We start from the raw sequence: 24,356 nt of genomic DNA on the forward strand, positions 1-24,356 counted from the left end.
TTATCCTGGGAGTACCTGATGGCCCCAACCTCCTTTCCAACAAGATCAAATATGTTTTGGCACAAGGGCTAACTAAAGGACAGACAGCTGATAAATCATCAAGGCAAGCTGAACTCCTTATCTATTCCACTAATGCTTTCATCTTCTAAAACCCTCTATTTTTGTTGAAGGCACCATTTTCTTCAGGATTCCAGGGTCATAACGTTGGCATTATCTTAAACTGCTTACTCTTCCGCAGCTTTCCTATCCAAGCAGCTGCTAAATCTTGCAATTTCTATGTTCACAACATCTCTTGGATCCCACTCCTCTCTACCCACAAAGCTACCACCATCTTTGTTAGGTCCTCATCACTTTCTCACTTATTGCAGTTGTCTCCTAATGCGTCTTCAGTCACTAGCAATTCCAGCCCATCATACTATGCTGCTGCCAGCATACCATCTGAGTCTCTTCCTCAACCAACTCCAGAGTCTCCTATTGCTCCTTAGAGAATTTATAAACTCTTATTTGTAGCTTTAAAAGCTCTACACAGCATACGACCTGGCCCCACACAAACTTTCCAACCTCAACGGACATTAATAACCTTCCTTCACTCATTGATCCAGCCAAACGGACCTTCTCTCTCTTCTTACACAGACTAATCCAACCCATCTCAGTCCCTTACGCTGGCGATTGCCCACGTCTGGAATGTGCTTACTAGTACTCGGGAATTTCTTCCTAGATTTTAATAGAGTATTCACTATGAGTGAAAAAGTTTGTACTCTCAAAAAAAAGAAATAAGAAAAGAAACTGAGGGAACCAAAGTCACTTTCCTTCCCACAATAAAGGCATATTAACATCACATTTTAAAAACATGAAGTACAGGAGCCAAGCTTCAGTATTTAAATGGAGGACAGCCTAACCAGCTTTTCCCCTATCTCTTTCTCCCCAAAGGTCTGACATTGTAGAGGAAAGAAAGAGAGGATGATGAGATAGGAGATGACTTTGGCAGAGGGCCAAGAAATAGTAAACCCCGTCCATTCATCTTTGTTTCCCCAATAGAGAAAGCTTAGCACTAGATGGTTGTTTAGTAAATATTTGTGAAATTGTTAACATACTGCCAAAGGTATCCCAACAAGGCTTTTGAAGAGATGGAGTAAAGATCTGAACCTAAGCCAAGGATATACCGTGACACTTTCTTTGTGGCAAGGAGCCAGGTGCTGGGTCTTGAGGACCATGATACCACTTCTAGAATGACAAGAGCTAGGTGACCTGTCTTTCCCAGGGTTAAATGGAGCAATACACTCAATACCCACTTGCTGGCAATGGAAACTTTCTCATTCTCCTGACAAGCTGACCAGACGAGGGCCAGCTGTATTTTTCTGGGGACACAGCAGGAGCCCAACTCATGTCAGTACACAGAAAACCCCTCACCTCAAGTTTTCTTTATTAAGGGCTGCTCTTTTTGGCTGAAGAGTTTAGGAAAGTTGACAGATTGCTAGGTATTGGGAAGAAACGCTATTCAAAAAGACTGGATGCAGTATTTTATACTTTCTTCATAGGGGAGAGATTAGGGCCAATCCAGAGCAAGACCACATTCAAGGCATTTTGTAGGATTCCCTTCCCCATCCCCCACCCTCACCGAGCCCAATGCCCTGGCATAGCTACAATAGTTAATTCATAATAATAGTTAATGATAATAATAATCATAGTGAATTCATTTTTATATTTATATAATTCTTTTAGGTTACAAAAAGCCTTCCTTTCAGATACTTAATCTTATTCCATCCTCTTAATAGCCCTATGAGATAAGGAGAAGTATTTGGCATAAGGCAGCTAGGTGGTACCATGGACAGAGCGCTGGGCCTAGAATCAGGAAAGGAAGACTCAGTTTCCTCAGCTGTTAAGTTGAGCTGGAGAAGGACATAGCAAACACTTCAGTATCTTTGCCCAAAAAATGCCAAATGGGTTTGAAAAAAGTCAGACACAACTGAAAAACAACTCAACATCAAATCTGGTGCAGGATTGGTAGCCATAAGATCTAAATTCAAATCCTGCCTTATTACTTTTGTGACCTTTTGGCAAATCACTTAACCCTTCTGGGCCTCAGTTTCTTCAAATATAAAATGAAGGAGTTGGACTCAATTGCCTCTATGGTCCTTTCCAGACTTTAAATATATGGTTCTGTCTCTATCTTATGACTGTGACCACAGGCCTGGAGCCCTTAAGTGATTTACTCAAGAGAAAGAATTAGTAAGAACTTGACCCCAACTCAGGTTTTCAATTTTCAAGAACATTTCTCATCTCACACCCCAACCACATGCCACTCTGAGTTTTGTCTCTTTCTGCAACCATCATGCAGAAGATTCCTGTTATACTTCAAATCCAGGAATTGGAATTGGTGCCTTAGAGAAATGAGAGAAACTTACTGACCTGTAGACAAGTTTCTCATAAAAACAGAGGTTTCAATCTGCTAATTTACAAAGAGAAGTGGAGGGGGAAGGAGATGTGACTGAGGATGTCACAGGCTTAATCTTATAATTTATGCTCTTCTGTATTTGTTGTTCTGAGGGAAGCTTTAGGGAGAGAGCTATAAAACAGTTTCCTAACCAACACAAAAGGACACACACATCACAGTCCCAGCTGGTTAAGTGAAACCAGGTCTTACTTTCATTGTGCTAGAGGATGCACACTGTCTTTCTCCTTTTCCTTTTTTTCTGTTTAGGGAAAGCATCACAATCCTCTGGAGTAAACTGCAAATACAATGAGCAGAAGGGTACTCGGGTTTTTGTTGCTGTTGTCTGGTGATTTTACAGGGTGAGGGAAAAAATGAGTTATAAATTATTCAACCTCTTAATAAATTACACAGGGGATCTATAGCCGCAATGAGACAGAGGGTGCTCATGAATAAGAAAAACTCCTTAAATTCTCCTGACTCCCACTGGCCATACATACAACTTATTTCTCCCCAGGCAAAATTTCTAAAAGGAAAAAAATAAAGAAATAGCAATTCCAGACTTTATCAGCTAGAGACACTGATTATTAGATCATGTGAATGAGTGAAAATCTAGAGAGAAATGAGGAGGTGGAAAAGAAACATTAATAGCGGTAAGGTAAATGGAAGAGAAGAAGGAGGCTTACAGGAAGAGCCTAGAAATTGGGGCTGGGTGCGAATCTACCTTGAACACTTAGAGGTATGGCTTTGGGCAAATATTTTCACTGTGGTTTTCTCATTTGCAAAATGTACACATATATGTACACACATATATTCACCGATGTTCAGCTATCTGAAGAGGCCCTTAGGATACCAATGACAAATCTAAATTCTCCAAGCTCTGGAGGTTACAGGATCCTCTTCCTGTCAAAGGAAGAGGAAATAGCTCAATTTTTTCTTCTTCAAAGAGATTATCTTTGAAGAAATTGGCTAAAATTGTTGTCCCAGCAAATGCATCTCTAATTCCAAATTTCCTAATTTTTCCAGTCAATTCCAAAATGCCTCCAGTATAGAAAGTCTCTATTTCATCCAATAATTTTCACTCCTAGATTAGTCAAGAATTTCTCGCACTCTAATACCCTTGATGGATTAATTGATTCAATAAAGGTGTCCTTTACCTGATAAGGTATCAGGGAGTATCATCTTGTTGGTTACTTCAACTGTAGCAAACTAATTGATTTAATTAAGAAGTCTGGAGTTATTGAGGAAGGGGCACAGAACACTCCTCTGGTACATGTAAAGCCCTTTGCCAGATACCATTATTAAAAAGAGCTGCCAATATTAGGACAACTCACTCCCAACCCCAAATCAGAAATCTTTCTTCCATTACCTTGCAATGGTGAGTAACATGTAGAGAATTATAGATCATATATTTGAAGCTGGGAGGGACCCTAGAACCCATACAGGCTAACTCCCTCATTTTCCAGCTAAGGAAACAGACCCAGGGAGGTTGTGACTTGATTAAAAATCACACATGTAGAACCATAAAAAAACTACTGTATTTCAATACATTTTTTCAAGCTGGTCTGGGTACCCAACCACTGTTCCTATGGAGAAAGGCCAACTGTGAAATATTTTGATTTTTGAAACAAAAAGGGAAGAAATTAAATGGGAGCAAATAGTCACAATTAATCATTTAAAAGCTCTGTCTCCTCCTCCAAATGTTTTATATGGACTTCAAGGCTAACAAAATTGTTAAGAGAGATAATTCAGTTTAAACAAATAGCTGCCCTGTAAGGAGTGAGTGATGATGATGGTGGCTAATGGTAGGTATTAGGTAAGAGAGTTGCCTTCATTGCCCCTACAATATGGAATTCCCCTCAGTCCCAATAAACCTTTCCTTTTGTAATAATAATAACAAAAACAATAATAAATTTGATGATAATAATAATATCATCACCACCAGGATTTAAATAAAATTTTAAAATTTACACAGGCTTTTCTTAAAATAGCTCTGCAAAGTGGGGCACGAAAGTATCATCATAATAAATAGTTTTTGGGTTTTTTTTAAAGCAATTGGGGTTAAGTAACTCGCCCAAGGTTACACGGCCAGTTATTTTTTGTGTGGGTGTTAATTATCTGAGGCCAGAACCCATCCCGGGTCCTCCCGACTCCGGGGCTGGCGCTCTTACTCACTGTGCCACATAGCCTTCCCATAAATTGTTTTTTTTAAAGGAATGAAGAAAGCGTTCTTCATTATAATCCTGTGTATTGGGCAAGGTACCATTTTATGGATGAGTCAGAGAAGTTAGGCCTCTTGCTTAGGGATGTTGGTAGTATTAGGCCTGACTCAGAGTTCAGCCTCAACTGTGACTGCTCAAAAACTTGAGTATCAGAAGAGTTTAAGTAACATGCCTATGGTTCCATAGTTGTTATATTTTAGATCTTGGACATCAACCCAGGAGCCCTGGCTTCAGGAATTTAATAATAATTATTATAATTATGAACTGAATTTATATAGTACTTAATAATTTACAAAGTTCACAGTCTGTTCTCACATATCCTTCTGTTAGGAACTTAAAAAAATATGACTTAGGTAACCAACCTGCCCCAAAGGTTACCACGGTTTACCTCACCTTCAGCTTACCCAAGGTGGTTCCCTGACTGGCAGGCTAATAACTTAGAACAAAATACTGAAGGGGTGGCTAGGTGGCACAGTGAGTAGAGCCGGCCCTGGAGTCAGGATGACCTGAGTTCAGATCCAGCCTCAGACACTCACACACACACACACACACACACACACACACACACACACAGAAACACAAACTAGTCATGTTACCTTGAGTAAGTTACTTAACCCCAACTGCCCCCCCCCCCCCCCAAAAAAAAAGAACAAGATAATGAGCACTTAAGAAAAATTTAGGAAGCAGCAGCTAGGTGGCACAGTGAATAGAGCAGCAGTCCTGGAGTCAGGAAGACCTAAATTCAAATCCAACCTCAGACACTTAACCCTTAGTAGCTCTGTGACCTTGGGCAAGTCACTTAACCCCATCTGCCCTGCCTTCCCACCTCCAAAAAAGGACCAAAAAAAAAAAAAAGGAAGAAAGAAAGAAAGAAAAGTTTAGGAAGCTATAAAAACAAATATATGTAATCATGACAGGGACTAGTTAACAGTAGGCTGTGATAGTGTCACAGACAGACCCTGAGGAAAATTGTATGAGTTGTTTTCATCTTTTAGGGTTTTCTATGACCTAATTACTTTCTTTTTTTGCTTTTTTTTTTGGAGGGCAGTTGGGGTTAAGCAACTTGCCCAAGGTCACAAGGCTGGAGGTTGTTAAGTATCTGAGGCCACATTTGAACTCCAGTCCTCCTGACTCCAGGGCCGGTGCTCAATTCACCGCACCACCTAGCCGCCCAGACCTAATTGCTTCCTCTGCAGACAAGGGGGAGGTTGGAATCTAGGCAGGGGAGGCACCCTGGAAGAGAAGCTTAGGCCTGGCCCTATATGTGTTCCCTTCTGCTTTGTCCTCCTGAGGGTCTCTGAGCAGGAATTCTCATGGGTTAGAGAGGAGGGTTGGATTGGTGTACCCCACATATGCATTCTCCTAGTGTGAGTCATCCAAAATGGAGTTACAAGATACCAAAGAGGGGCTTGTTGGCCTATGAAGCCTTCCTAACACACGAGCAGGCATGAAAAGTTCAGGAAACTTTGAAAAACAACCATATGTAGTTAGGACAGGGACTAGTTAGTAGAGGACTATAACAGTGTCACAGACAAGCCTTGAGGAAAATTGTTTGAGTCATCTGAGAATTTCGGGGATCCTATGAATTGGCTATACTGCCTATATACAGAGTGAGAAAGCCCCTGTTGTTCATTTACTTATTCAATTAAAAAATAAGTCAGTGTTAAAGTTGCTTTTTTTTTTTGTAATCATGATTCGCTCTATTTTCTGAAAAAGGAAACGCTTATATCTCATTTCCAAAAATAATAGCTTGTATGTGTGAATTGAGGAAGGAGAACCATTCAATTCCTATCCCATTATGTGCATGTATAAATATTGAAACTGAGATTTAACTGAAAATCAGCTACTCAAAGAAAAGAAGGTATAATTACAGAGATAAATTGAATTTTAAAAAATATATAGATAGATTTACTATCTTGCCTCCCCTCCCACTGAAGCTAATTTATGTTGGATAGAGTGAGTAAAGAGAGCTTAAGGAACAATAGACTGTTAACACAAATTATAGGGGAGAGCTCTCCCTCAAGGATCAGTCAGAGCAAAGGGAAGGAACTGAATGGAGTGTGAGATATTTGAGTGGTAGGGTTCACACTTTAGTACATAAAAAGATTGGGATTTCATTGTCCACCTTTACTAGTCCAAATCCCTTCATGCTTCAGGAGATTGTCTTCATGACTTGCTGTGGCCCCCAAATCTCATCATATTGAGACCTGCCTCCTGATGATTACCTTCAACAGAAGGATGCCACTTTATATGCCCTCATAGATCCTAAAGTACAAGTGCCTTGTACATGGATGTACTATTAGTAATACAATCATAATAGTTGTAGGAATAATAGCAAACCACATTTATATGGCACTCTACAGTTTTCAAAGCAATCTCATACACATAATCTCATGTGAGCCTGAAAACAGCCTTATGTGTCAGTCAGGTCAGTAAGTTTTGCCTATGAGTAGTTTTGAACTGCACAGCTAGGTGGAATAGTGGTTAGAGTGCCACTGGGCCTAGAATCAGGAAGACCTGAGTTCAAATCTAGCCTCAGACACTAGCTATGTGACCCTGGAAAAAGTCACTTAATCCTGTTTGCCCAGTTTCCTCATCTGTAAAATAAGCTAGAGAAGGAAATGGCAAAAACCATTCTAGTATCTTTGCCAAGAAAACCCTAAATGGGGTCACAAAGAGTTGAACATGACTGAAAAATTTTAGGCTTTGGGGAAAAAAAGGCAGGAATTTTACTTCTGTCGCTGCTTTAATGCAAGAGCTACCCTTTTGCTGAAGGACTGGCATCCTAATTTGATATCATTTACCATGAAAATGAGCCACCTGACCTCTTTAGACATGAAGCTACCAAAATGACATGAAAAAAACCTGACACTAATCACAGCCAGAGTCTTATTGCCACCTGCAGGCTTCCTTCTAGATCTCTGCTCTTGGGCTTATTCCTGGGAGTAAAACACTCACCCACAGTGTGGTGAATAAATTCTTCCAAGGCACCAGGGTGCCATTTAGCACACTTGAGGGGTAATTTACTTAATGCCACCTCAGTGCCCTCAAAGAATGAATTCACTTCCCCCAAGAGTGCATTTTATTTCCACAGAGGTACTTAATCACTGTCCAACCAATTAGGCCACTCATCAGAGCAAGAAACACAGAAATAAAACCAAGGATAGCTGCCTAGGCGTGGCTAATGCCATATGAATGGCAGTCTCCTTCTGTCCTGTCACCATTTTCAATATCAGGGATGTGGTGAAAATTCAAGTCACATGATCTACTTTCCCCCTCATTTTACACAGGAGGAAACTGAGTCCTGGAGACATTAACTGACAAACAGCTAATGAGTAACAACAGAGCTTGAGATCTGAACCAAAGTCCTCAGACTCCAAATCCAGGAGGCTTTTTACCATGTGATGATATCTGGCAGGAGGTCTAAGCTCCAAATGAGGAACAGAGACTTCCTCATTTCTGGCTTATTTTGGACATCTCCAGAGACAGCTGTAATTCAGTGGAGGCATCTTAGACAGAACTGTATTCCCCAGGTCCAGAAGAAAAGCATCAAAGGACATCCTGTGCAGCCGAAAGACTTGGAAAGAGAATAAGATTTAAAAAGTTAACTATTTAAAAAAAAAAAAGATTACTTCTATTGGCTTCTCTTAAAATAGGAACATTGGCTCTTTAATCTCTCATTGTTTGACATTCACTGTGGCCTGGATGAAGCAGGAAAAATGTCAGATGACCTTCCAAGTCAAATGTCCTATCTTTGATCCTGTGATGATTTTTGTTTTTTTTTAAAGAGGCGGAGTTGGTCCTGGTGAACTCTAAGTGACCTGTCTAGGTTCATACGGCTAGTAATTATCTAAAGCAGAGTTTGAACTCATGTCTTCCTGACTCCAAGTCTTAGGTCTCTATCCACCATCCTACCTCAATGCATCCTGTTCCTTCATGGCCAGATTTTTGCCTCTGCTTTTTCTTCCCTCTCCTGAAATCTGTTTCTCACCTTTAGCAATTAGCAGACTGAGATCTGTCCAAGGTCATACAAATAGCAAATAACAGAGTCTGAATTTGAACCTAGATTTTCTGCCTTTCAATCCAGTACTCTTTTCCATAAACCATGAACCTTCTGGTGAAATGCATTATCTTGTTTTGGGAAGGCACTACATTTAATAGGGTTTGGGGAAAGCTTCCAGTAGAAAGTTTGGTTTTATTTGAGACTTAAAAGGAAGTCAGAAAGGTCAGTATTTGGAGCAGAGGAAGGAGAGCTTTCTAGGCATAGGGGACAGCTAGGGAAAAAAAACAAACCTAGAGCTGAGAGATGGAGAGCCGGTAAGAGAGTCCATGGCTGTGAGTAAGGTGAAAGAAGACTGGAAAGGTAGGAGTGGGCTGAGTTACGAAGCACTTTGAATGCCAAACAGAGCATTTTGTATTTAAAGAAGACAAAATTGCTTTAGGAACTAAGCAACTCTTTAAGTAGAGTTCTGTTAGTTTCAAATAAATGTCATCACTTACTAGACGGTAGAACTGCTCTAGGAGATAATAAGATTGATGGGAGTAGAAAAACGCCAAATGAAGAAAACCTTGAATTCCATGATGAGAAGTCTAGACTTGATCTGATAGGCATTAAACAGACCTTGGAGATTTTATGAAGGAGAGTAGCAGGATGAATCGAGTTTAAAGATTGATCTGGTAAAGTTATAGAGAACATCTTGGAAGGGGAGACTAGAATAAGGTTGGCTAAGGAAGAATCCCAGGGAGAAGGTGATCAGAGTCTCCATTAAGATCATGGGAATGAGAATAGAGATCCCAGGGATCCAACCTCTAATATGCTATACTTCCAACAGGCTGACACTAACTCACTGTCAATAAGGGCCTGTGCTTTGGATTGCCTTTAAAGAAGCAGTAAAGAATTTCTTTAAAACTGTCCACACTCAACTAATTCCCCCGTGTGAGGAAAGCAGACATGAGGTAAAGGCCTCAGCTCATAGGCCATGAAAAATAATACCATGCATTAAGAAACTGAGTTTACAATGGAAATGGTTGTTTTATATGACTTGTAGGTGATCTCCAAAATGAGAAAATATTAATTGCAGGATAGAGATTGGCCCAAATAAGTAGGGAAATATATGCTTCATGAGGTAAAATTTCTGCTCATATTTGAGTAGTGCTTTACCATTAACAAAGCATTTTATACACATTATCTCATTCAATCCTCACAATAGCCCTGGGAGGTAGGTAGTACAAGTTATCATTCGTCCCCATTTTCCTGATGAGGAAACTGAGCCTCAGAGAGGTGAAATTATTTGCCCAGGATCATATGATAGAATCAGAATTTGACTGCAGCTCTCCTGACATAAAAAACCACTGTCACTTCTACTATCCCGTATAATCTTTATTGTAAATTATATCATGACTTTAGTGGGTTTTAATGCATAAATGTGATTATAAAGAGTGTCTCAAAGGTCTTAGTGCAATTTTTATGCTTATTAAAAGATTTGAGCCTTTCTATATGTACCAAAAAAATAAAAATCTTCAATTAAAGTAAAATACAGTCTACATTTTCCAATATAGTTAAATGAGTTGGAATTTTCAACTATCTCAACAAAATAATAATTTATTAATTTATGTGCAGAGATGCGCCAGAGCTGGCTCATACCAGCTCTTTAGAATCAGTTGTTAAAATTTCAGGATGACCATTTACACCTTGGAAATAGGCAAATACTACTCTATTTATTGTTCTGTTTATTGTTTAGGTTTAAGAAAGTAATGGAGAAAATGTTCCTAGAGATTAAACTTAAAAGTGTATTGTGTTGTTGAACATACCCAGCATACCCTTGCTTATATGAACAATTTTGCCTTCCTGGGGAAGTTTAAACAAAAAAAAAAAAAGCCAACCTTCTTCAATAAAAACCAAGACAGTAACTGATGAAAATTAAGAAAAAATGAAAAAGTTATTAAATTTTTTTAAAAAAAAGTTATTCCTCTTTCTTTAATAGGCCAACAGGTTTGTTTTTTTTTTTTAATGATAAAAACCACAAGCATTTTTCACGTCAAAAAATGTTGATCCAAGTCAGCTGGGCACCTTTTCCAGCATCCCAGCAGACAGATCTAGAACTCTGTTGTTTTGAGTTCCAATGCAGATTATATCTATTGCTTCATTCTGATGGGTCAAATCTGCCATGAGACTAGTCTAATTTGAGCAGATTTATGTTAACCTTTCATCCTTTTTGTCTCAGCAACTTGTAAAGTTGTTTTTTTTTTTAACACCCCTCCCTGCCCAGGTTTCCTACCTTTCCCACCTTCTGCAGAGATCAGAGTGAGTTGTGTCTGTATAGAAATTGCTTTTTCTTTCATTCTTAATACAACTCTCCTAAATAAACTAGGCTCTCTTGAATTTCTCTGATGTTTATGTATGAAACTTTTTGATTCATTTCCTAAGCTCAGTGAAATAATGTTTAAAAATTCATTTTCATCTTTTTTTTTTTTAATGTTTCTCCTTCCTTAAGATTCTAAACCCTTCCAGGTCATGGCCCCTTTTCTCCAGTACTACTTTACATTTTTAGATACTCATGGAAAGAAAAAAAAAATACCAAGAACTAATAACATTCAATAATTATTACCACCCTTGATTTCTTTAATTTAACTGAGATGAGACCATACCAATTTAAGGAATGCCAATCCTCAAAAAAATGCCTTGCTTTTTGTAAAAGTTTATATGACAGACCACAGAAGCTAGAAATGCAAACTTGGAAATACATCCCAAGAAGTGATCTGGACACTCTGACAGCTGCAATTTATCAACATAAATTACTGTGCTTAGTTGCAAGGTTTCTGTCATATGAAGACAGTGCACTTCCTAAATTGCTTACTGCCCTCTTCAATAATAATCCTAGTTTTTACAATCAAGAAACCTATGGATAAAAGACACCTTGATGCATACAGAGATAGAAAAATTCAGATTTTATGTACATCACTGGGAGCATCCACATATTGCTCTATTCATTTTTAGATTAGGGTCATTTTTTTTTTTTTCTGTGGTATGGCAAGAGATTACTTAGAAGAGAAAATGAGAGAGGGACACCTGGGATAGGAAACTAGGCAGTAAACAAGTCAGCCTTTCTGCTGTCTTACTTTCCTTTTAATCAAGGAAAGACCCTTCTGACAGAATTCGGAAGCATCTTCTTCCTAGAAGCATCTTCCAATAGTATTATAAGATAACTGAAGTGCTTTGCCATTTTCCACGTCAGAGCACCATCAGCAACATTTTAAAGAAATGATTTTAAAATCCTCCCCTAAAGTCTTCATCTGATGCCTCAGATACCCTGGATTCTCAGAGGCTGCCAATGCAGGGTAAGCCCTGGCAGTCCTACCCAGATCAAAAGAATTTGAAAACAGGATCAAGAATGAATTGTTTGTCCATTGTCTGGGACAGAACCTAAGGTCAGAAAAACTCCAGTTGTTTTAGAGAAAGTGAAATCAGCAATTTTTACCAGTTAGTTGTAGGAGCCTATACCTCCCACTACAGTGGCCCTGTAGAGAGAAAGGTGAATGGGGGCAAGTCAGGGGTGTGCTGGAGCCAACCTGAGAAGCAACTGTTAAATTTTCAGAGTAAATATTTCACATGTGAGCTGATTTCAGAAATCAGCAAATATTACAGGTTGGTGTTTGGTTGATTGTGTCACTGACTGCTTAGACTTAAGAAAGAGATGGAGAAAATTTTAATGATGCAGATTAAACTTAGTTCATTTTTTTTCAGAGCACTAGTTTTTAACCATTTACCAGCACACCCCTGAAGCAAGCTCACAGCACTTCCCTTTGAGCTAACCTGTCACTGCTCATTCTGACCCCTGCCGCTTTTAGCCACAGACATTGCTTCTGTCATCTCCCTCATATCCCATCACTTCCCTTGCAGCCTTAGAGGACTGACATAAACATTGCCTCTGGCTTTTTAAGGACACTGCTTTACTGATAAGAAGCATAAATGCTGAGCCTCTTTCGACCTTCCCAGCAATCATTCAGCCCCATACTCAGGACACCAAAGGAGACCAAAGTCATTACCATAGAAACCTGGTCTCTGGTTTCCAGCCTCTGACACTTGCTAGCTCTATAGCCCTGGGCAAGTCACTTAACTCTCTGGGCCTCAGTTTTCTGGGCAATAAAATAAGCTAGAGAAAGAAATGGAAAACCACTCCAGTATCTTTGCTGAGAAAACCCCAAATGGGATCACAAAGTCAGACACAACTGGAAGAACAACTGAACAATGTATCTGTAAGTAGTGGTTTGCATGTTGTCTCCCCATTAGACAGTAAACCCCATCAGACTGTGAACACCTTGAGAGCAGGGCCTGTCATTTGCCTTGCTTTGTATCCCCAGCTCTTAGTTCAGTGCCTGGTACTCAGTAGGTGCTTAATAAATGCTTACTGAGTGACTTATTATGATTAATTCATTGACTTACCAAGTGGATGGGAAATAATACACAGGGCTAATGGTACAAATCAATCAATAAGCATTTATTAACTATACCACACTGTGCTAAGTGCTATGAATTCATGGACATAAAAATGTAACAACCTGTGGCTGGTGAAGAAAGGCAAAAACATGTTCCTTGCCCACAAAGAACACATTCATTTTCTATTAGACAAGAACTCTTAAAAAAATCATAGAGTCCAACAGCCTCATTTTTAAGATGTAGAAATTTAGATCTGGAGAACTTAATTGATTTGACTGAGGTCACACAGGCAGTAAGAAGGAAAGCCAAAATTCAAAAGATCCTTCTGCAACAAATCCAATGCCCTTCCCATTATACCACACAGATTCTTGGACAGATAAAAGATATGGATAGATCTATGGCTTAAAAAAATAATAATAATCTAAGGGTGGAACAAGGGATGGAGAGATGGCAGGAAGGACCACAGGAGTCCAATGAATCTTTTAAGTGGATTCACTAGTCTAAGGGTCTGTACCAGGGTTGTGGCAATGAGAAAAAAAAAATGCATGAGAGGATGGGATCAAGGGACCAGTAAAACATATTAGCCCAAGAGAGCAGTAGTGGTAGCCCCTCTTGTTAGACTACAGGAAAAGATGAGAGAAGATGGTGAACCACAGAGGAGTAGAGGAAAGCAGAAGACTCAGAAATAGGTGGCTAAGTTATCACAGAAATGCTGTCTCTGTCTCTCTCTCTCTGTCTCTCTCTCTCTCACTCACACACACACACACACACACACACAAATAATATTTACTTACATTTAGTATAGTTTGTAGTGTTATTACTCAGCATTGCTCATAGTACAACAAAACTCTTTACTTTCATGTAGCATAGTTTATTCAGCCATTTTTCCATCATCAAGCTTATGGTTTTCCCCCCAACTTTTTGGCTACCACAAATGATGCTCATATGAATATTTATATGGTTCTTTTCTTGCTGTATAACTTATTTGAGGAATAGTCCCAGTAGTGAGACCTCTGAGTCAATTTCCTTTAATATTTTAAAGCACATTTGAGCAAAGTAGTACAATTAAAAAATAAATAAAACAGCCACACAGATCTCTACTTACAGCTGACTACCATAGATAAGTACACACATCTGGCATCAAGAAAAATTTATACCTCAAATGATAACCTGTCTCCCATTCATATTCTGATGGGCTTCCTGTCTGTCACTACAGATTTTGGTCAAGAAATGAAGTGGCTACTCTCATGTAGTTCAAGGTTGTGAGTCTACATTAATAAAAATGAGAATCCAGTTGACTGTCCTAAAACTATCTAGATGTTTCAGGTCAAAGGAGACAAACTAAATGATAAAAGGACTGAAATTTTGACATCTATACAGAAAGGTTGGGAAATGATTTGGAATTAGTTCATCTATAGGAGAGGAAGATGAGGAGAAATGGAAATCCAATGGATCTCCTGTTTTCAACTGAACTGGTAGGGAAGGACATCTTAATAATGTAGGTGAATAGGTACAAAATGAGATTTATTATTCTAATTCTAGTTGGGTTTTTTTTGATGACTGGAAAAAAATAGATGTTCTGAATTATGTGTTTTTCCACTTACATAGACATGGTGGGTTACTAGACATAGTGAATTCTGGAGATTATGAGTGATTTCTTGCTGAGGTGTTCCATCTGAATAATTCCATAGATGTATATTTATGCAAGCTGAGGAACATTACTTAATTTGATTATTTAAAATTTAAAGTGATTATAAGATTTTTTAATATCATATGTCCTATAATAAAGTTAGAAGAAAATGGAACTTTTCACAGATTCATTTTTATCTATTTTAATAATAAAACTTGTTTCATGTTAGCTCTTTGATGAAGGGCAGTTGAGTAATTTAAAAAAAATTAATTCAAGTCTAAATTTAAGTATTAAAATAAAAACCATCAAATTCAATAATTAAAAGAAAATGGTCATTTAGTCTGAGAGCAGAGGTCATATATGCCATGAATAAATCTACTAATAGCTTTTCATCCTTGAACCTATACGATTAACCAAGAAACATTGTGAAATAATATTGCTTTATACTAATCCTTTACCAGCAACACCTTCTCAACTATTATCAGTTGCCTTAGAGCAAATCCTTCCTTTACAAAAAGCTCAGAACTTTTCAGGTATCTCTCAGTTTTCCATCAGTAGTTCCACTTGGTTCCTACTTCACTGAACTTCATACCTTCTTCACTGCCCCATAATTTCCCTTTCAGCATCATTTTATATATTATAGTCTTTTCCCATTAGATTGTAAGCTCCCTGAAGTCAGGAGCTATCTTCTACACCTCCCCTAGTACAGTTCCTGGCACAAAGTAGGAGAGGAGCTTGCTAAATGCTTAGTGAATTGAAGATATTTAAGTGAGGAGCAGATTACTGCCTTTTGCTTTCCTAATGAGTTAAGATCAAGCAAGAAGGCTGGTAGTACTAGTAGTTCTAAAAGACCAGGGGTAGAGATGGTGGCAAGGGGAGATATCAATAGATTATTAAAAAAATTTTGTCTCTAATGTTTTTTCTCTTTTTTAGCAAAAAATAAAGGGATGGGGGAGAATTCATGTTTCTGTGCTACTGAGAAACACTGAACTGTACCATATGGCCCTCTCATTTTATCTTAAATACATACACACACACATGTATTTGGATTCCTTTTAACCAAAGGGAAGATATATACTTGCAGTAAAATAAAGTGAGATACTGTGTACACTGAGTATGCAGGCCTATTTCTTCCTTTCTTCCTAAAATGTAAAGATAAAAATTTTAGACTAGCATGTATTTTCAGTGCCTGATAACAATTCTTATACTGCTTTATGAGCATTACAAAGATTCCTCAAAAATACTAAAGGATTTAGTTTTAGCTGAAATATAATAATGGCTTCTTTGATAATCTGCTTAGCATGTCTTATCTCTTCAATTTTACTTTTTTTCTTTTTTAAGCAATTGGGGTTAAGTAACTTCCTCAAGATTACACAGTCAGGTGTTTCTGGGTGGGTGCTGTGTCTGAGCCCAGATTCGATCCCCAGGTCGTCCTGACACTGGGGCCAGTGCTCTTACTCACTGTGCTACCTGGCTGCCCAAAATCATTTATTTTCTTTTCTTTTTGCTCAGTTTTACATTTTTTAAAATTTTATTTATATTGTTGTTGTTTTTAGTTATGTTAGAGGAGAGACAACCCAGCATATTACATCTTGACCACTCAAGGATAAATCAGTGGTGACAGCTTAGAATCCAGAGTCCAAGGGCTGTGCATTCCCTAAAATGCCTCCTGCCCCAATCCTTCTACCAACCCAGACACTGTAGTTAGTGTCTGGTAGAACAATTCTCATGAAAAAGCAACCTGTCTACTGCCTTGGCAAGTGCTGTAACCTCTGGTTCCTCAACAACTCTTTGGCTGTTCTTGCAACATCAGTGTCAATGAAAATTATGTTAAAGAAGACACAGTACCATCTATTTTGTCGCTGCATCCTAAGGATCATTGGGTCATTCCATCTTTATGTTTTGTATATAGTAATTGTGAAGTTTTGACACTCTCTCTCTCTCTCTCTCTCTGTCTCTGTCTCTCTCTTTGTCTCTCTGTCTCTGTCTCTCTCTGTCTCTTTGTCTCTCTCTCTCTCTCTGTCTCTCTCTCTCTCTCTCTCTCTCTCTCTCTCTCTCTCTCTCTCTCTCTCTCTCTCTCTCTCTCTCTTTCTCTCCCTTCCTCTCATTCATTCATTTAGTCAATAAGCCTCTATGAAGTAATGGTATGCTAGACACTTATTTAGTCATCCATTCATTCTCTATCAGGGACTATCACAAACTTTTTTATATAATAAATAGTATTTAAGAAATGACTGCTGAATTAAACTGTTGTTGAATAGCATTAAATTATTACCAAAAATGTTCCTTATGGTGATCCATGGAACCTGCTCACTCCCGTACATCATGCCTATTCCTACCTTGTTGGTGAAAAGGGAATAAACCAATCAACAAGTATTTTTACTAAGTGCCAGGCACTGTGCTGAGTACTGAAAAGATATGAAAACCAAAGTGAAATTATTTACCCTCAAAATTCTTACATTCTAATGAAGGAGATAATATTATGCACAGGGAGACATGTATTTGAACAAAGTCAATGAGGAAATTTATTTTGTTTGAACATTCATTTTCATTAAAAGGAATCTGTTTTTCTTATACTATACATTTCCTCTAACTACTTTTGTTTTTTTCTTTTTTTAATCAAATAGAGGCTGGAAGTGGGAGGGAGGAAAAATAGATTTCTATTTTTTTTTTTTTTGAAGCAAGGTGGGGGAGCTACTCATGTATGTTCAGATGAGGTCACAGGTGTGCTTAGGGTAGGAGAAACTGGTAAATATTTGTAATGTAAAAATAAAAGATTTAAAAAAAAAGACATATAGGACATATATAAAGTAGGTACAAGGTAACCTTGGATAGGAAGGTACTAACTGCTAAAAGAATCTGGAAAGACCCCCACCTGCAAAAGGTGATGCTTGTGTGGATTCTTGATGTGAACCAAGAATTACCAGAGGCTAAGATATAGAGGGAGAGCATTCCAGGTAAGAGGGACAGCCAGTACCTTTCAGAGATGAGAGATGGAGCTTCCAAAGTAAATCTCCCTCCTCGTAATATACTTGTGCAATTGACTTTTTCAACCCCAAAGTAAGAACTTCTCAGTTAAATTTTGTTTTTTTGTGGTTTGGGTCTATCATTCTAGCTAACTGAATTCTTATACAGTCTTAATTCAGCCACCTACTATTTCAATTATCCTTTTCAATTTTGTGGTTTCTACAAATGTAAATGTAACTTGCATTTCTTCATCTCAATTTATTGATAAGATTGTTGAACAGGGCCAAGAACAGATGCCCTTTACTAGAACTCACTAGAGGATGAAAGTAATCCATTAAATTACACTCCTGGGATAAGGTTGTTTAAAGTAGCTACAAATCCAGATCTAATATTTCCCACTAATCATAATAAAAATTTGTTAAAAGCTCTGCTGAAATCAAGGTAAATTGTATCTGCAGCATTCCCCTATTTTTTGGACCCAACAACTCTACTTAAAAGTTAGTTTAGTTTATCATAATATGTTTAGCATGAGCTAGTATTGCTACCTAATAATCATCACGTTCTTTTGTAAAGGCTCAGAAAGTCAATGGATTAATAACCTAAATTAAGTTAACACAGTTTGGTATAAAGAACATAGGATCTATAGACATTTCCTAGATTCACATCCTGACTCTGTTACTTATCTGTATGACCATGGGTAAGTCATTTCAACTCTAGGCTTCTGTTTCTTAAATTGCACAAGGGGGATTAGATAACCTCTAAAGGAGAGGTTAGCTAATCTTCTGAGAGTCTGCTAAAGTCTATGGACCCTCTCCTCAGGATAAAGTTTGAATAAATTAAATTTATTACACAGGATAATTTGATTGAATTTGAAACAGTTATCAAAAATATTTTTAAAAGTTCATATAATCCAGAACCCTTATTTTATGGCTTCTTACAGTTTTAAATTCTATGGTCTAAGAGCCATATGAAGTCAAATATGACTTTCATTAGGAACAGTGCTAGAGTAAGACAACCACTGTTTGTTTGGACAAAGAACTCTATATAGGCACAGAAATCACAGAAACCAAAATACAAAAAAGAATAGAGAGAGGATAATATATTAAACCTAATTTAGTCTTCCTATTTGATTTTTAATCAGACCCTGGAGGTATATGCAGACACTTATTTTCATATTTGAAATAAACCATAGCAAGGTTGAGTAAGAAAATAAAAGGCGGAACAACAACAACAAAAAAAAAACAAACCCAAACCTAAAAACCCTGTCCCTGGGAACTGAACACATTTCTTCTAGTATAGTATCAGAAAGAAGGCCTACTCTGACTTTGATTGGGACTAACCAGGTTTGCTTTCACTGCTGTTGTTTTTAGTCAATCAATTTCTAAAGACATGAATTCCAAATACTACAAGGTTTAAAAGTTGAACTGTTTCCAACACCTATAGCCCACCCACATCCTAGAACGTTAAGCTCTCTGCTCACCTGTGATTGGAGGTTGTGTTATTGGTGAGGTCTGCCTTTTATTAAGAGAAATGAAAACCATAAAAGCAAATACCCAAAGTGAAAATGGGGTCTGCCAAAAGGTTAATGTGCTCTTCAGCCCACTTAAGATAGATTGCTGCCAGTAAGCAGCCTCACAATCTGTTTATCTGACACATGCAGAAAAAATTGTCATGCTTCACCTTTTTGAAGGAGGCCATTACTCTTGGTGACGGATTGTGAGTAGTGGAATATGGCCAGCACCTGGCTAGCCAATGAATAGTTCATAAATCAGAATCAAAACAAACAAAATGCCTGACTAATCTCTTAAAGTTCTTTGAAGGGGTAAAGAAAAGGGGGAGGGGGGTTAGGACAAGGGTAAAATCAAGAGACATGATTTGCTTAGACTTTCAAAAGGCCTTTGACATGGTTTGAGTTTTTTTTAAATAAGAAGTTGATGAAAAAGAAAAAACAACAACAAAGAGATTGGTGAAGAACCTTTTTTGCCATAAACCGGGCACTGCCAAATACAAGAAACAAAAGGTAAGGATAAGTAAGTGGCTTTCTAGATAAATACTAGGTTCACTCATATCATCCCATGAGTAATGTTTTAGAAATATTATGCCGGAGAAGCAGGGTAGTATAGCTGATAGATCAAAGGACTAGAGGTCAGTCAAGTCAGGGTTCAGATCTTACCTCAGACATCCTCAAGAGCTGGATGACCCTGCAAAACTCATGTAATCTTTCAGACTATTATTTTTCTCAAGGCTAAAATGGTGATATGAACAGCATCTCACACCGGTGTGAGAGACATATTTTAAACTTCTCTTGATTAGTACCAAAAAAAAAAAAGGATAAAACAGGGTCTTCAAATCACATACAAAACAAGTGTATTTTATAAAGAAACATAATTATTTGTTTACATTAAAACAGGTGGCAAATTCATCTTTAAATACAAAATGTAGAATAAGAGGGCAGTGCATCTCACCCCTGCTTGGCAACAATACATCTCTAGTATCCTTTATTTCTTTCTTGTCTTCTGCAGAACTAGGTTCCTTTGTTCCACTCACCCCTTTGAATAGTTCTTAATTGTTGTGAATACCTTTAATCCAACAGAATGATTTTAATGCAGTCATTCCAGAATTGTTTGATGTGAGCTAGTATTGTTTAGCTAAGGCAGTGAGGACTGATTGAAAGTTTGGGGCTTCACTAATGTTAGGGTACCCTAAAAATTTGTCGATGGGTTTAGTATTTACATCAATTGTATTTCTTAAATTTTATTTATTTGATTTAATGAATATTTATTTTCTCTCTTTTCTAGCTCCTCCCCCTCAATAAAAAAATATATCATCTCCTATCCAGAGAGCTATCCTTTATAACAAAGCATAAAAAAGAGGGGAAAAAATCTGTTAAGTAAATGCATCAACACATCATCCAAGTCTGACAGTATCTGTGTTGCTCCCAAAACATCCTCATAGGAATTAATAGCATGACCATTTTGAATCATGTACCCTGCCCCCCCCCCCTTGGCAGTCCAGTGAAGTCTATGGATCCACACTCAGAATAATGCTTTTTTATTGTCCAAAATAAACTACAAACAAATGACACAAAGCTCATGGACTTCAGATTAAGAATCCATAGCAGGGAGAATGGGTAGGGTGTGCTGGCACACCCAGGAAAATATTTGCATTCCCTTGCCCATTATTCTTTATGCATGTCTATTCCCATAGTCACTGGAGGGTACATTTCCTAACAGTAATCCCAACTCCTGCTCCCCTGGAGGTATAGGTAGTCTTTAAATATCCTTTAGGAATTATTAGTATCCACAGTGTAGGGGCCTCTGTGGCAACATATTTGCATTTCTTCCCTGGACTATATTGAAGAATTAATTCATTTCTATCTCATGTCTTACTCCAGCAATTTCTGAATTGCTGGAATATAAACCAACTGTCACTCTTCTCTTCATACCTGTTACTATTTACCTAAGTCTGAAATTATTACTCTATGACAGCTCATTTGAAGGCCTACAATTCCAACTGGTAAGGGGTCACCGTTTATTCTTTGCCCTGGGCATTACTGAATCTATTAATAGAAAACTGCTTCAGTACTTGCTATATTCTTCTACCATTTTTACAGTCAGAAAATTAATTAGAATGATCAGAACCTTTAAATGGTCCATTTCCAATGTAAGATTGCAAGATTAAAAATTGGGGGGAGGCATATGTTCAATTTTATAGAATACGTCTATATTTTCTTTGAAAGATATTACTTCTAAAATTCTTCAAAACTCTTGTATACATACTTTAGTATTTGCAAAAGGAATGAAGAGTTAGGGGTTACAGATATTCTGACTCAGCTCACTCCTTGACATATTGTACACTAGCATTTAATATTAGCTGTGCCTTCAGTGCTGCTCAGTAGGCCTTTTATTCATTTGTTATGAACAAATTCCCAGAAGCAACTCTCCTCAATTCCCTCCTCCACTTTTAATTCCCAATCTCTGACTCTTTCTTCACTCTCTAATCTTAGGAGATGACCTCACATCTGACTTTACTGAAGAAATGAGGGTATCACATAAGAGTTCCCTCAATTATTCTCTTCCACAGTTCAAATTTGTGCCCCATGACAGAGAAATATGTGTATCAACAAAGATAAACCCTCAATTTTTATCCTTGGCCCAAGACCTTGCTCAACTAATCATTCCCACCCTTCCTCTTGCTTCTTCATTTTTTCCCTTTCAACTCATGGCTTATCCCCAAACTACAATATTTCCTGAAAGTAACATCCTTTGGCTCCTCTCCCTTCCTGCCAAAGTTCTATAAAGAGTAGTCTATATACTTGTTTACTCTTCCTCATGGCCCATTCACTATTCAAACTCCTGCAGCATAGTTTCTCTCCATATCATTTAACTAAAGCTTCTCTCTCAAAAGTTACTGTTGTTAAATCACATTCATTACTCGTCTATCTTGATCTCTCTACATCAACCACTGTGGAATATTGTCCTTTGACTTTGGTGAAACTCTACTTTTCTGGTTCTCCTCTTCCCACTCTAAATTATCCTTCTCTATATCCTTTGTTGGCTCCATTTCTTTCTACTAACCCCCAAACTGATATATTCTTCAAGGATCTGTATTCAATCCTTTCCTCTTCTTCCTTTAACCTCTCCCTTGATGAGCTCATTCATTCCCATGATTTTTAAAGTTCTCTATAGTCATATGAAAAATGCTCTAAATCACGATTGATAGAGAAATGCAAATTAAAACAACTCTATGGTATCACCTCATACCTATCAGATTGGCTAATATGACAGAAAAGGGAAATGATAAATGTTGGAGAAGATGTAGAAAAATTGGAACACTAATGCATTCTTGGTTAAGTTGTCAATTGATCCAACCATTCTGGAAAGCAATTTGGAATTATGCGTAAATGGCAATAAAGCCATGCATACCTTTTGATCTAGCAATATTACTACTAGGTCTGTATCCCACAGAGATCATAAATTCTATGATCTTTTTTATGAAAAGGACCCACATGTACAAAAATATTCATGGCAGTTCTTTTTGTGATGGCAAGAACTGGAAATTGAGGGGATGCCTGTCAATTGGAGAATGGCTGAACAAGGTGTGGTATATGAATGTAATGGAATATTATTGTCCTATAAAAAAAGGATGAGCAAGCTGATATAAAAAAAACCTACAAAGACTTATATGAACTGATACTGAATGGAGTAGAACCAGAAGAACACTGTACACACTAATAGCAATGCTATGCAATGACTAACTTTGATACTTTTCTCTTCTTAGCAATACAATGATCTAAGACAATTCCAAAAAGACTCATAATGGAAAATGTTATCCACGTCCAGAGAAAGAACGAGTCTGAATGCAGGTAGAGCCATACTATTTTTTTTCTTTCTTCTGGTTTTTCCCTTTGATTCTGATTCTTATTTTGCAACATGATTAATGTGAAAACATATTTAATATGATTGTACATGTATAGCCTATATCAGATTGCATGTAGTCTTGGGAAAGAGGGAGAGAGAAAAAATATGGCACTCAAAATCTTATAAAAGTGAATGTTGAAAATTATCTTTACATGTAATTTGAAAAAAATAAAATACTACAAAATGGAACAAAATAAAATAATTAATTAAGAAGCCCTACCTTGGAAAACATTTAAATCAATCTGCACATTGTAGAAATAAGGAAACTGGGACCAGGTGGTAAGATAAATTAACTGACTCTATGCCTCATAGTAGGTAGGAGGCAAAACTGATCCTCTGACTTTACCTCCCATATGTCTTCCTTTGACCTCTCATCTTCACTCTTCTTTTTTGTTTTATGGTTCCTCCTAAAGGAGAACTTCTTTGGCCTAGATATGAGGTCTTGAGAGAAAGAGTGACTCAATAATTCTATGTCAATTAATTGCACAAATACTTGAAACTCAGCAATCACCTCAGAAATAGTGAAGAGACAAGAGAGAAATATTTACCACCCAAAAATCAGTTTTTTGTTACAGAAAAAGAATATAATGAATGGCTGTTGGAAAACATTCTGCCTGGGAATGGTACCTCTATCTTTCATTATTATCAGTGAATCAACCAGAAAGGATTTCTTGAATCCCTACTATGTGTACAGGATTCACAAACATGGATAGTGCCTGAAATCAAGGAACTTATAATCTATTTGATTGCACAAAAATAAGGAAAGTTAGACAAGAATAAATAATATTTCAATACAATGTCAGAAGAGCTACCACAAAACAGTTTGTGATTAATTACTATTGGAGTTTGGAGGAGTGACTAGGCTAAGAGGTCATCACTGAAGAGAAGGGATTTGAGCAGGTTTTTGAAGGTTGGAAAACATTCAAACAGGCTTAGGAGAGATGGTAGAGTTCCATTCTCCCTCCACTATTGTGAATAAAATGTGAGTAAAAGAACGGTGTTGGGCAAATCCCAGTGGGGATGCATTTGGAGGAGAATCAAATAAAGGCAAGTATGGCTGTAACAAACAGTTCTGGAAAATGAATAGGTCAAGATAAAAATCTCAATATAAAACTTTGTGACCTACAGAAAAAAGGACCCTGAAATGGAAATTGAGATGAGGTCTACCCACAGTAGTACAGTGTCTCTAACATTTCTAAAGTGGGGGGGGGGGAGAGGGAGAAAGAGAGGAGAGAGAGACAGAGAGAGA

At 37.6% G+C, this 24,356-nt stretch overlaps 1 protein-coding gene and 1 long non-coding RNA gene across 8 annotated transcripts in view; one reads left to right on the plus strand and one right to left on the minus strand.

Annotated features, from left to right (window-relative positions):
- The window catches only part of LOC138155999 (uncharacterized), a 120,224-nt gene that overhangs the window by 92,839 nt on the left and 3,029 nt on the right, over window positions 1-24,356 (plus strand). For all 3 annotated transcript variants that reach the window (XR_011167048.1, XR_011167065.1, XR_011167047.1), the window contains exon 3: window positions 22,968-23,052. This is a non-coding gene — a long non-coding RNA (uncharacterized lncRNA). The remainder of the gene's footprint in view (window positions 1-22,967; window positions 23,053-24,356) is intronic.
- LOC138155734 (thiamine pyrophosphokinase 1-like) overlaps window positions 1-24,356 on the minus strand; it is a 479,265-nt gene that overhangs the window by 32,968 nt on the left and 421,941 nt on the right. The gene's annotated exons all lie outside the window — the stretch shown is intronic.

This window comes from Petaurus breviceps, unplaced genomic scaffold, assembly GCF_028583685.1.
Source record: "Petaurus breviceps papuanus isolate PSGF00001 unplaced genomic scaffold, PetGlider_PUasm1.0 110, whole genome shotgun sequence".
Classification (NCBI taxonomy): Eukaryota; Metazoa; Chordata; class Mammalia; order Diprotodontia; family Petauridae; genus Petaurus; species Petaurus breviceps.